Source organism: Polypterus senegalus, chromosome 5 (genome assembly GCF_016835505.1).
Source record: "Polypterus senegalus isolate Bchr_013 chromosome 5, ASM1683550v1, whole genome shotgun sequence".
In the NCBI taxonomy this organism is placed as follows: domain Eukaryota; kingdom Metazoa; phylum Chordata; class Cladistia; order Polypteriformes; family Polypteridae; genus Polypterus; species Polypterus senegalus.
In genome coordinates this window covers 94,673,246-94,687,107 of record NC_053158.1, presented here as the reverse complement: position 1 = coordinate 94,687,107, position 13,862 = coordinate 94,673,246, and the positions used below count along the sequence as shown (strand labels likewise).

The 13,862-nt window shown below is 37.9% G+C and overlaps 1 pseudogene; it reads left to right on the top strand.

Moving 5' to 3' along the window:
- The first annotated feature begins 7,471 nt into the window (after positions 1–7,471).
- LOC120529884 lies at positions 7,472–9,972 on the top strand (annotated as a pseudogene).
- The last annotated feature ends 3,890 nt before the right edge of the window (positions 9,973–13,862 follow it).

The following is a 13,862-nucleotide window of genomic DNA, read 5'->3' as shown; positions in this document are numbered from 1 at the left end:
AATCATATTTTTATATTTTCATATCTCATACTTTTATATTTTCATAAATCATATTTTGGGGCAGGGCTTAATGTCATCAATCATATTTGGGGCGGGGCTTAAAGTAATCAATCAAATTGACACCTCTTTTGACAGTTGCTGTCTATATGTACTACTAATGTGACCTCCACAGTAGACAGAAACACGTCACCACCACAGTAGGCAGAAACATGTGACATGCATAGATACATTGGAAACCACGCAAGTGGATCGTAAAGGTTGGGACAGTCATTCATATACAAATGTGCTGTTAGTAATTCTAGTAATCAACTAGTCCGCTTACACTTATCATGTTGGCACTTTGTATGCGTTACAACATGGAAATATATAAAACGAAGGCCATTTTTTTATCATACTCCATGGCAGAGAAACACACAGATATGTTTGTTTCCTGGCCCAGGTTTAAGTAAGAGAGCAGGATTAAAGGCTTCTGTGGGCAACATGACAAAAATAGTCTCTAAACCACATTTTGCATTAGAATATGATTTATTGTTGGCATATAGTGGTCAGTTTCAAATGTACAGTGGGATGCAAAAGTTTGGGCAACCTTGTTAATAGTCATTATTTTCCTGTATAATTCGTTGGCTGTTACAATAAAAAATGTCACTTAAATCTATACTAATAAAAGGCAAAGCCCTCACTCACTCACTCACTCACTGACTCATCACTAATTCTCCAACTTCCCGTGTAGGTAGAAGGCTGAAATTTGGCAGGCTTATTCCTTACAGCTTACTTACAAAAGTTGGGCAGGTTTCATTTCGAAATTCTACGCGTAAGGGTCATAACTGGAAGCTATTTTTCTCCATATAATGTAAAGGAGTTGAGTTGGAGATGGCCGTGGGGGGCGAAGTTTCGTATGACATCATCACGCCTCCTACGTAAGTACGTAGAGAACAAGTAAGAACTCCAAACAGCGATGAGCACAAAACGCCATTTCACAACAGGCAGAAAAACATTATGAAGCAAATGATGCATACAAGCATATTCATAAGTACAGCTACTGCGGAAACAAAGCACGGCGTGAACCGTAAGTTTATATTAAATTAAGTTCATAGACAGGCTGCCACTAGCGTTTGTAATTTAGTGCCTGCCCATATAAGGCCGTCCATCAGCGGCAATCCAATACAAACAAGGAGGACTGTGCTTATGCAGAGGAAGATGAGATGGTCAGGGTGGTGTTTGGCACAAACTCATTGAAACTGCGAGAGAAACTTTTAAGTGCCGGGTCTTAGCTGACATTACACGAGATGGCACCAGTACAGCTGGGAACCTTCGATGCAAGAACACCAAGCGGCTCACGTGAACTGACGCAGTGCACAGACAAAAGCAACAGTTCCAAAGAGTGCTGAAAAAAACCGAATTACACAATTGAGAAGGCAGCAAAAAAATATGAAGCGTCTGATACATACAATCATATTCATAAGTGCAGCTACTGCGGAAACAAAGCACACGGTGGAAAAAGTGAATGTCCTGCTAAAGGAAGACAGTGTAAAAAAAAAAACCCGTGCATGCAGTTTGTCACATCTCAGATAAAGAGGAAGACGAGCTGTTTATTGATGCAGTAAGAAACTAATCGATGAATGAAACCTCTTATCTTTACAGCGATTGACAAACACGGAATGTAACTTGAACACAACACATACAAATACGACCCTGATTGAAACAAATAATGATAATCAAATCCTTGATGACAGCAACATTCAATAACACTCACAAAACAATTACTGTATATTGACAATCATGTTACGTTATTTTTAAAATGTTCCCTTTTCTTTTCATAACTTCTACTTCTCCACTGCGATACGGGTATATATATAAATGTATATATATACCCGATCTACAATACATACTCTAGCATAGACAAGCCACACGCTGTGGCTAATTGTAGAGTCTTAAGCCTCTAACACCGACATTGAGGTTGATTCCTGAGAGGGATGCACTGAGTATGTACGCGCTACCGATTCATTTTACCTTCACATCTCCTTGGTTTGGGACGTATGAAAAATATTAGGTTAACGCAGAATCATGTTACGTTATTTTTAAAATGTTTCCCTTTCTTAGCACAAGCACAGCTGAGAAGCTTCGATGCATGTACTCCATAACGTGTTAAAAATAACGCATTTAATCACACTTTCAATTCCAAGCAAGCGGGAACTTTTGTCAATGCATGATTTCCTGGTACATCCATTACACTGATGCACACATCACAGCTACAAAAATGTTAGAGTCGGAATAAAGCGCGTTCCTCGACTGATCATTTCGACTACCCGGCGAAGCCTTGATAAAAGCATAGTTTTGTGCACACTGAAAAGCAAGCAAAATTAGATGCATTACAGAAAGCGGACTTTGTGGCTCTTACTGGGGATCATTGGACTTCCGTGACCGTTAGTAATTCTAATTACATCTAATTACAAAATGTTCAATGATCACACTGTTTTAGCCTAATGTACAAAATAATTTTGGCTAATGTTACTCAGAGTTTAAAGAGTAAGCTGGTCAAATTACCTTTTATGTTTCTGACTTATTTTTTTAAGAAGAAAAACTGCACTTTATGTTGAAATTTTGGTTATTATTATTTAAAGACAATACTATTCTGAAAATGTACTTAAAGTACTTAAACTACCACTTTTTTAAGTCTGCCCAATTTTAACCAGGGATGATATTTTTGTTTCTGTTTTGAATTCAAATGCAGTTTAAAAGCTTTTTTTCAGAAATTAAAACAGCTTCAGTTTACAATATTCATGTCCATGTCTATTATTTGATTCTGTCGTCCACTAAAACCCTTTTAAATTAAAAAAAAACATTTGTGATTTGGGGCAAATTTACGTGCGATTACATACGATTAATCAAGATTAATTCTTACACAGCCTCTAATTAATTGGATAAATTTTTTTAATCGAGTCCCACCCCTAATGTATATATATGTAGATATATATATGTGTATATACAGTATATATGTAGATATGTATATGTGTATATACAGTATGTATATATGTGTGTGTGTATATATACAGTATGTGTATATATATATATGTATGTGTGTATATGTATATATATATAACTGTATATATATGTGTCTGTGTGTGTATATATATATATATATATATATGCCAGCAACACTCATGACAATGACAAAACAATTACATTGTCAATCATGTTACGTTTTCTTTTTACTTCTCCGCTGCCAATCGCAGGTATTTTGCTATATATATATATATATATATATATATATATATATATATACAGATATATATAAATATATATATATAAATAGATAGATATGACAACAACACTCATCTCAATGACAAAACAATTACATTAACAATCATCTTACGTTACTTTTAAAATGTTTGCTTTTCTTTTTCATAACTTCTTTAACACACTACTTCTCCGCTGCAAAGCGCGGGTATTCTGCTAGTATAGATATATACTGTATATATATGACAACAACACTCATATCAATGACAAAACAATTACATTAACAATCATGTTACGTTATTTTTTAAATTTTTCCTTTTCTTTTTCATAACTTCTTTAACACACTACTTCTCCGCTGCGAAGCGCGGGTATTCTGCTAGTATATCATATAGGAGACACACACAGTGATATTTGAGAAGTCAAATGACATTTATTGGATTTACAGAAAGTGTGCAATAATTGTTCAAACAAAATCAGGCAGGTGCATAAATTTGGGCACCACAAAAAAGAAATGAAATCAATATTTAGTAGATCCGCCTTTTGCAGAAATTACAGCCTCTAAACGCTTCCTGTAGGTTCCAATGAGAGTCTGGATTGTGGTTGAAGGTATTTTGGACCATTCCTCTTTACAAAACATCTCTAGTTCATTCAGGTTTGATGGCTTCCGAGCATGGACAGCTCTCTATCTCACACCACAGATTTTATTTTACATATTCAGGTCTGGGGACTGAGATGGCCATTCCAGAACGTTGTACATGTTCCTCTGCATGAATGCCTTAGTGGATTTTGAGCAGTGTTTTGGGTCGTTGTCTTGTTGAAAGATCCAGCCCCGGCGCAGCTTCAGCTTTGTCACTGATTCCTGGACATGGGTCTCCAGAATCTGCTGATACTGAGTGGAATCCATGAGTCCCTCAACTTTGACAAGATTCCCAGTCCCTGCACTGGCCACACAGCCCCACAGCATGATGGAACCACCACCATATTTTACTGTAGTTAGCAGGTGTTTTTCTTGGAATGCTGTGTTCTTTTTCCTCCATGCATAATGCCCCTTGTTATGCCCAAATAACTCAATTTTAGTTTCATCAGTCCACAGCACCTTATTCCAAAATGAAGCTGGCTTGTCCAAATGTGCCTGAGCATACCTCAAGCGGCTCTGTTTGTGCTGTGGGCGGAGAAAAGGCTTCCTCTGCATCACTCTCACATACAGCATCTCCTTGTGTAAAGTGCGCCGAATGGTTGAACGATGCACAGTGACTCCATCTGCTGCAAGATGATGTTGTACGTCTTTGGTGCTGGTCTGTGGGTTGACTCTGACTGTTCTCACCATTCGTCGCTTCTGTCTATCCGAAATCTTTCTTGGTCTGTCACTTCGAGCCTTAACTTGAACTGAGCCTGTGGTCTTCCATTTCCTCAATATGTTCCTAACTGTGGAAACAGACAGCTTAAATCTCTGGGACAGCTTTCTGTATCCTTCCCCTAAACCATGATGGTGAACAATCTTTGTCTTCAGGTCATTTGAGAGTTGTTTTGTGACCCCCATGTTGCTACTCTTCAGAGAAAATTAAAGGAGGAGGTAGGTCAGGGGTCACTGAGCTTACCAAGCCAATTTGAGTTCCAATAATTAGTTCTAAAAGTTTTGGAATCAATAAAATGACAACGGTGCCCAAATTTATGCACCAGCCTGATTTTGTTTGAACAATTATTGCACACTTTCTGTAAATCCAATAAACTTCATTTCACTTCTCAAATATCACTGTGTGTGTCTCCTATATGATATATTTAACTGACATTTTTTATCGTAACAACCAACGATTTATACAGGAAAATAATGACTATTAACAAGGTTGCCCAAACTTTTGCATCCCACTGTATTTGTTTTTTGCTTCTTATTGAACAAATTCACTTCATTACTTTTCACTATCTGTAACATCAGTGTACATTGTTCCATTTACTGCATATTGCACTTTATTCATGTCTCTCATTCCACCTGCATCAACATTGTAAAGTTCTTCACAACGAGATTTATATATTTATAAATACTTCTATTCTCTGTTCTATTCTCTACTGCTTTTTTATGCAGTTTTTAGCTAGCCTTTGTGAAATTGCATGTCAATACGTATAGTACTGTGCAAAATTTTTAGACAAGTGTGAAAAAATGCTGTAAACAAAGAATGCTTCAGGAATATAAATAATGATTGTTTATTTTTATCAATTTACAAAATGCAAAGTGAGAGAACAAAAGAAAAATCTAAATCAAATCAATATTTGGTGTTACTACATTTTGCTTTCAAACCAGCATCAATTCTTATAGGTACACTTGTTCAAAGTCTGGGATTTTGTAGGATTATAGTCAGGTGTATGATCAACCAATTATACCAAACAGGTGCTAATGATCATCAATATTGCACGTAGGTTGAAACACAGTCATTAACTGAAAGAGAAACAGCTGTGTAGGAGGCTTAAAACTGGGTGAGGTACAGCCAAACTCTGCCACCAAGGCGAGGTTGTGGAAGACAGTTTCATGTCATGGCAAGATTTAGCACAGCAACAAGACACAAGGTAGTTATACGGTCTCTCCCAGATAAAGATTTCAAAGCAGACTGGGGTTTCTTTGTTTACATAATTTTTTCACACTTGCCTAACACTTTTGCACAGTACTGTACGTATGTGACAAATAAAATATCTGTTTGTAAAGACTTTTCTCCCCAAATCTTGATTTGGTTCTTTCATGTTATGCTGCTAAATCGTTATCACAAAGCACATTGGTTTTAAACAGTAATTGTTACCAGTGTAACATTGACAAATCACTATTACATGCTAAGTGTAACATGTTATTTCTACTAAAACCTGAACTGGTTTCTATTTTTCTTTTACATCCAAAAAGTATTTGATCTCAAAATTTCAACTTGATCTGTTGTCTAGCACATTTTCTCTGCTCCCTCAATGTGGTCAGTGGAATAAAGGTCTCAACACTTTGAAGAACATAGCATAAAGTAGCATCAAAATAGTTCAAAAATGTATATGGTGTTTATCTACTTTTCTCTCTGTTTTAGATGCACATATCAATCTGTAATTCTGGCTCAAAGCCAGCATTGCAGGAATGCACAACATGTTGCAGAAGATTCTTTCACTGCCCTCTGTGCCCCACTTTCAGCCCTACAGTCAGGGCAAAGATTAAGGAACATATAAATGGACACAAAAAATGCTTTGCCTTTCAAAGGTATGTTGGTATTAAATATAGTTTATAATTATAGTTATGTACTTCTTTTCAGCACTACTGCAGTCTCTTTGTTGACTTAAAAGTTGCTATTCACATTGTACAGTTCAGTGCATTCATCAGCAAGAAAAAGCTTGTGTTTTTATTAAATATATTTTTCTTTCCTGATCGCCAGGAAATTGTTTGGATGGCATTTGTGACCCATACCCTTTTGCTTTCATTATAGAGGATTGGATGGTCATTATTTTATATATGTTTTTGTTAACATGTGCACTCTGATTGTTAGATAAATTGATTGCATTCTATATAACTACATTTAAATTACATGTGTTTTTTTTTCTCTCTTACAGCCAAAATTATATGCGGGTGCAGGCTGCCATGTAGGACACAAGGACACTTTCACTGCCCTGTCTGTAATAGGACAATCATATGGCGTGGGGATATGACAAGGCATTTATTGTTATGTCAGCATTCTTCAATGCGAACTCCGCCACCACTGTTCCCCGCTACACTCTCCGAGGAGCCCCGTCTCCCTCCCAATGTCCTCTGTCCAGTGTCCAAACAGTCTGGAATCTTTGGTAGAACATTCATATACCATCTGTGCTGAATGAAACTGTGGCTTATGGGAAGTAAATAAAAATGAAATGCCCTCACTGTGGTCTTAGTCTTCTTAAAAAAAACAAAAAAACTTCAAGGCTCACATGATGTGGAGGCATTCAAACAGATCATTAGATGTTTCCCTGGCCTGTCATCTGCAATGTGTTTGTGTAGATGAGACTACAGGCTTATTTGCTGTGCAGAGAACTGGCCATCGGTTTTCTGTGCCAGTTCACATTCAGAGGAAAACATGGGGGAGATTTCACAATGTCAGATGTGAGGTGGAGGAATGTCAGCAATATCAGTTGCTGGCTCGATGGAGCGGACTAGGCTACAGTTTATGTGAGCACATTCGCTCATTAGATTACTGTAGAAAAATGGTGAAAGAGGTATTTCTTCAAGAAGCTATCTTGATGGAAAATGATGGTCCTCAAATTCTTTGGCGAGGCCAAGGCTGCGGCATGCGTAAGAAGACAGAAAGCTGCCCATATGACACATGTTCCACTTTGTGTGAGGGTAGATTTTGGTGGATCCTCCTCACAGATATGTTTCTCTGTACTTGAGCCTGAAATGCGCAGTTTCTGCTGTCTTGGCAGAATATTTGTGACTTTCAATGCTCAGAGGAATACCTGGCATTGTGCTTGTGCAAAGCCACGAATATCATGCCCTCATAAAAGAATTGCTAAATGGCATCTCTTTCAGACACAGAGAGACCTCTTCCAGTCAAATGTGCCACTATCATCAGGGCCCCCATCAGTGATGACCCAGGAGGGTTCTTCCTGTGAGGACAATGCTGCTGTGGAAATGAGTATCCGCTATATATTTAAAGAGAAAAAAATTCTCAATCTCTTCCAGAAGATGTCATGTCACAGAAAATGGAACATCAGAAACAGCTCATTCCTTTTGAAACTCTGTGCCAGGTGTGCCCAGACTACCCTAAACTTGACGAGGCTGTTCTAATTACTAATAAAGCAAGGATTGTCAGCATGATGGGAATGATTGAGATTAAGTTGTAATGAATCAGATTAAATCTCAGTGTGGAATTATGACTTATAATTGCTCCTATACTAATGTTTTGAAATTAATGTGGTTTGTCTTTAACAGATGTTTCAACATACCATAGATTGTGTCCTCAGTGTCACATGGTGTACAGATACCAGGAGTGGATGGATGGGCTTCAGAACTTTGACAACAACATTGTTTTATCTCTTGAACTCTGACTTTTTCTGAGAGAAAATGTGCAGGTGAGGATCGCAAAAATAAATTGTACTCATCTGATGATTTCTTTAAAAATGTGTTTGTGTGTGTGAATATGGTATGTTGGTGTATGCATACATTTGTGCCTAAATTTAAATATCTGTCTAATCACAGTCTTCTTCATCCTATTGTAATTTCAGAACCATGTATCCGTGTCAAGTGTCATTGACTCATTGGAGGGCTTAAGAAGGGTGAAGTTTCCTTCTAGGGATACCATATTTCATGGTTATTGCCATTTTGAGGCTTTGACTGACACAGATTACATGTACTCCTGCATAAACTGTGGATTTCATCCCCCTGTGGTAGTTATGGACTTACACGGAAAAGGGGTGTTCAACATAGCAGGTAAGTTTTATGTACATTTGTGTTTGTTAGTTCATGGAGTACGTGCATGTTCCTAATGAGTCAAGTTATTATAGTGAGTGACCTCAAAGCCCCCCCTGAAGACTTCAATGGTGAACATGACATTGAAGGTTTTTGGAACTCTATTCACCTGGAGATAAGCCGTGGGTGATGTGATGGCAAAAACTTATTTACAGTCATTCAGTGTTTTAAAGTAATTCAGACTGTAAATAAAAGCATACCATTTTCTGCAGGCAGCGTGAAGAATCCATTTTCAGTTCCACCAAGTTACACGCACTGGGCACCATGGATCGGGAGTGAATCTCGAAAGAGTGACATTGTGCTTAACACAGAGTTTAAAAAAGTAAGAACAAGCACTTCACATGAAGCACAGCTTAGCAGTGTCACAGAGGACCGTCTGTTTGAACTCACCAAACAAAAGGTAACATTGCTTTGAAGTTTTTAGAATATGTGCAATAAAGCTTAGTGGTTGTTTCATTTACAGTTTTCCTTAATTACTGTCAGGTTGGAGTGGTGAGAAAATTGTGCAAAGCCTGTAACATCTACTCCAAAGGCTCCCACTTTGATCTCATCACCAGACTGGGGGAGAAGATGAAGAGCAGGCAGACATATGATAAGGACTTTCAAAGCATATGGGGTCCCTCTGGTAAGCATCACTTAGTGATTACAAGAAGTAGCCTTAAATTATTGATTACAATCACAGACAACTTGTTTAATCTTTGCTCGCAGGTGGATGGTCTGTAATACAATGTCCGCATGGCATTGTATACAGTATTAAATTTAATCTTCGTGCTGAAAGTCCCAGGGATTTTGCTGACCTTCTCCTGTCCTGAAAGCAAATACCAAACATCTGGATTTATGATTTTGCAAGGGGTTTGGTGGCACACACCAACTTGTGGGTTCTTAATAGACTGCCATTTCACCAAGATGAAGGTCGACTGGCTGAGCTCACTGAGGAAAATGTCAAGGCTGCACGGGATGGAAGATTGCGAGTGAATCTTCCATGGCTACATGAAAAGATGGACAGTGTAAATAAAAATGCTCATCCTGTCACTGGATCATCTGAACATTATTTCATGAGGGAAATACAAAAGATCCCAAGGACATGTTACATAGAATTCAACTTGTCCCAGAGCTGAAAGGTTGGCTGAACAGTCAAGTTGTTAAACAGTTCTTTGCAAGCATGAGGAAAATCAATTACTTTTTAAGTAATATGAGTCCATCCACATGTGTTTTTGATGAGAAATATAATTCATCACTATAACACTGTCACCAACAAGAACCTTTGGAGAGGCAGTTAAGACATGGTTGACTTGGACAGATTGGATCTTATTGTCTGCACTGGGTCAAGCTGTCCTAGCTAAATGATACATGGATTTTCACAAGGCCAGAAAGCGGTCATTATCCACAGATTACATTTGTTCCTAACTGTGTTTGTGTATATTGCTATTTTCTTTGTGTCCCTAGCCCTACAGTTGTGCAATAAACCCAGAGAAACCACAGAAACTGTGTTGGGAATGGCTGTTTTGAGCTTATCACCAAAATTGTTCAGTCAAAGGTACTGTATGTTGTATATGAAAAATTTTGAGCTTTATTTAAAGGACTGGTTGTTTTAAATGTGCTATTTCACATTTTCTAGAGGATAAGCATTTACATTGAAAATCTTTGTCACCCAGACTTGACTTGCACCCTATGGCTATGATCCATTGCAGTCCTTTCCTGTAAGTGTACCATCCTTTAAAAAAAATGAATGATCATAAAGAATTTTCATAGAACTTTAGTTCATATACTGAATACTTAAAAATATGATTCTGTTTCAGACTGATGCTCAGTAGATGGACATCATAGTTCTCCCTCTCTGGACACCTGGCCATTTCCAGTTGTGTGTAAGTCTTATTTTTTTGCCACAGACTAACTTTTAGAATTTTGCTGTGTGTCTGTGATCTATACAAATTTTGATGCCACATTTTCAAAAAATCTTTGTTTATTGTATTGTTTATGATCACTTGCAATGACATTGTTTGCAAGTTTGAAGTCCTGTGCAACTGTTTTTTAGGTAGTGAAGCCACGTAAACGAGAAATCCTCTTTCTTGACCCATTATACACAAAGGCAAGATTTGGTGGCCAACAATATGTTTCACTTTTGAGGTCACATTTTTATAAGCATGTTTGGTTTGTTCCAGAGTTTTCAGGAACCTGTTCACTGTTCCAAGTTAAGTGCATCCCAGATCATGCTCTGTTGATCTAGAGTGCTCACACATACAGTATGTTCACATGCTTGCTTATAAACTATATCAGCATGATCCATCACCTCTTGATTATTTTTCATATCTTCACATTCTGATCAAATCAATGATGTCTTTAGATGAGAGTTTCACACATTAATGAGCTTTCAAAATCAAGTGTTTAACATAAAACACCATTAAAAATCAGTTTATAATTTATGCCAACCTAAAAATAAAACTGAAATTGCTTTTTTTTTTTTAAACATTTTGTTAATTGTATTCAGGATGTGTTCCTAAGGCCTGTACTTAAAGTTGGTGCTATTAGCAATTAACATTTCACACCGGCACTGGATGCACCATTTGATTATACTATAGTAAGTATACTATTTAATTTGAGAGCAGTGGAGTCTTGAATCTTTTGAAAGTTGTTAAAATATGTTTCATATTGATATTTTACAGTCAGACATGCCATACTTGTGAAAATGGTGGTGCTTGCTGTTGATGGAGAACTTTGATCTCAGGAGGGTATTTATATTTTGGCTTCTGTACTATTTTGTCTCAAGATTTAGACACATTAACAATATCAAAATTTTCTGTTATACTATTGCAAGCTTTTTGCATACTGGAGAGAGGACGCCAAAGCTGTGCTTCAAGGACAACATGTGCCCATTTTCAGACTGAAAAAGTGTAAGTTACCGGAAGTCAGTCAGGTCAGTATTCACTTTAAACACTAGTGTAATTAAATGGTTAGTGACTTTTGACTCGCTGTAAAAATATCTGTTCTGCATCAGAGAATAGCTACGTTTTTATCCCCATTTGCTTGACACAGGAGCCAGCAGTTGTTCAAGATCTGCATACTGCTGTGCAGTGGGTTGTCCAAAATAAGGCGCTTTTCCATGGACATGTATCCATGCCAAAATATCTGTCCTTAAATAAAGAGGACCAGCAGAGGGTCTTAAGAGACATGCTGGAGGAAGAAGACACTGAAGCAAGGGACTTCTTTCTCTTTGTTTTTTCAGAGTGAGGAGGACATGGAGCTCTTTCTAAAGGCATGTGTTGACAAGCAGGGACTAAGGGTCAATGCTCTGCTTGAGACATAATGGATGGAGGGAGGCACTGGCTGTCTGTTTTTTAATGTGTTGTTTTTTTTCAATGTAAATACAAAATTACAATTAACATATTTCAAAATTGTTTACTTGTTTCCATGTTCATACTTATACTACTAGAAGTTAAAATAAAAGATTACAGTGTAAATGTAACAGCATTGTTTGTACTTGTAACTCTAAAATAAAAAGCTTACAGTTGCTATTAACAGTAATGTATTACCTTGTAATCAATAAAAGATATTGTTGTATTTTTATACATTTTATGTATTAAAAAACACTTAATTAGAACTATGTTTATTTCTCAGCAACATCAACAGTAACAAAAACGCAATTTAGTTTTTGCTGTCAAAGTCGATTGTTCTTAATTTATCGATTTTAAGTACATCCTATATTTTTTAAACCTTTTATTCCAGTATATTGCAATACAGGATACAACACAAAAATAACATTTCAGGTGCGATGCAACTATTCAAATTTGCAGTGACGTGTTTCCGCCTACTGTGGCACGGTGACGTGTTTCCACTTACTGTAGAGCTCAGCACCTTACAGTGGCTGTAGCCAGATGCTCTTGAGAAGGGACGGAAGCAGGAGTGGCAAAACGGCCATTTTGAGTGCTAGAGCGGGTATGTGGTGTTTATTTTTCTTCCTTGAGTCTGAGAAGAGAGAGTGAGAAGTGTTAGTACCCTTCAGTAACCCTACATTCCACGATCTTTTGCTTACCTTAGGGTTTGCTGACTGACTGACTGACACGTGTGACACTGGCTACCAAAAGACAATACAAAGATTATCAGGTCACCTTCCACATGATGCCCATTGTCTTACACCATAGCTCAGCATGTGGGGCAATCACAACCTTCATGAGCAAGGCTAAAGGTCCTGACCAAGCCTAGGGATACTGTGTTTGGCGGACCTACTCTTCGAGCTTGTCAACAGCAGTCCCTTTGCTCCTGCTTGTGGGCAGACGTTGTCGGCTGCTGGTCAGTTGTTATGATGGTCGACAATGTGGGGTGAAATCCTCAGGTAGATCCAGATGAACGACGGTAGAGCCAGCAGTGTATGAGGAGATGCTTGGCAGGGACTACGGCACCTGTCAGCCTCATCGGAGCCCTTCTAGGACTCATCTGAGACTCTTCCCGGGGAGCAATGGAAAAGGGCCTAACCAACCATGACTCCTGGGTCAGTATTGGTGGCTGCCAGATCATTAAAGATCCTAAGGACAAATTGCTTCTTAGAGGACTAAGTCCCAAGAGCATCGCTACACGAAATGGTGGTAGTTTCTCAACCACACCTCTGGGCTCTTTGCCTGAGACAGTACAGCTGTAAGGATCAGGTGAAGACAGGCGCGCAATAAAACCAAAGTGTGTGTCTCCTTATTGCTATATAAACTTGGGCACTACATTGTAACACATAACACCTTATGCTTTACACACACCCCAATCCTATTAAAATTAGTTTCTTCATGTGTTTTTTTTTGTCAATTAATAGTTAATATATTTTCTTTCTCGTTTCTGAGCATATTAATACGCCAACTCACTCTCTAGGTCACACCCTTGATCTCGTTCTTACTCGTGATATTTCAGTGAATAGTATTGATTTATGTGATGTTTCTTTCACTGATCACTTTTCTGTAATGATGGATGTGCATATTACTGTTGATCTCCCGACTAATAGGTGTCCCCCACGCTGCTCGTGCTTTTTAAATTCTTCTACTATATCTGATTTTAAAACCATTTTCTCTAGTCTTTATATGCATGACCAAAATATTGATATCGATGACTCTGTCGTAAAATTTAATTCCTCCTGTGAAACGGTTTTAGACGCAATTGCTCCGCCCAAGATACGCAGTAATAAGGTAAGACC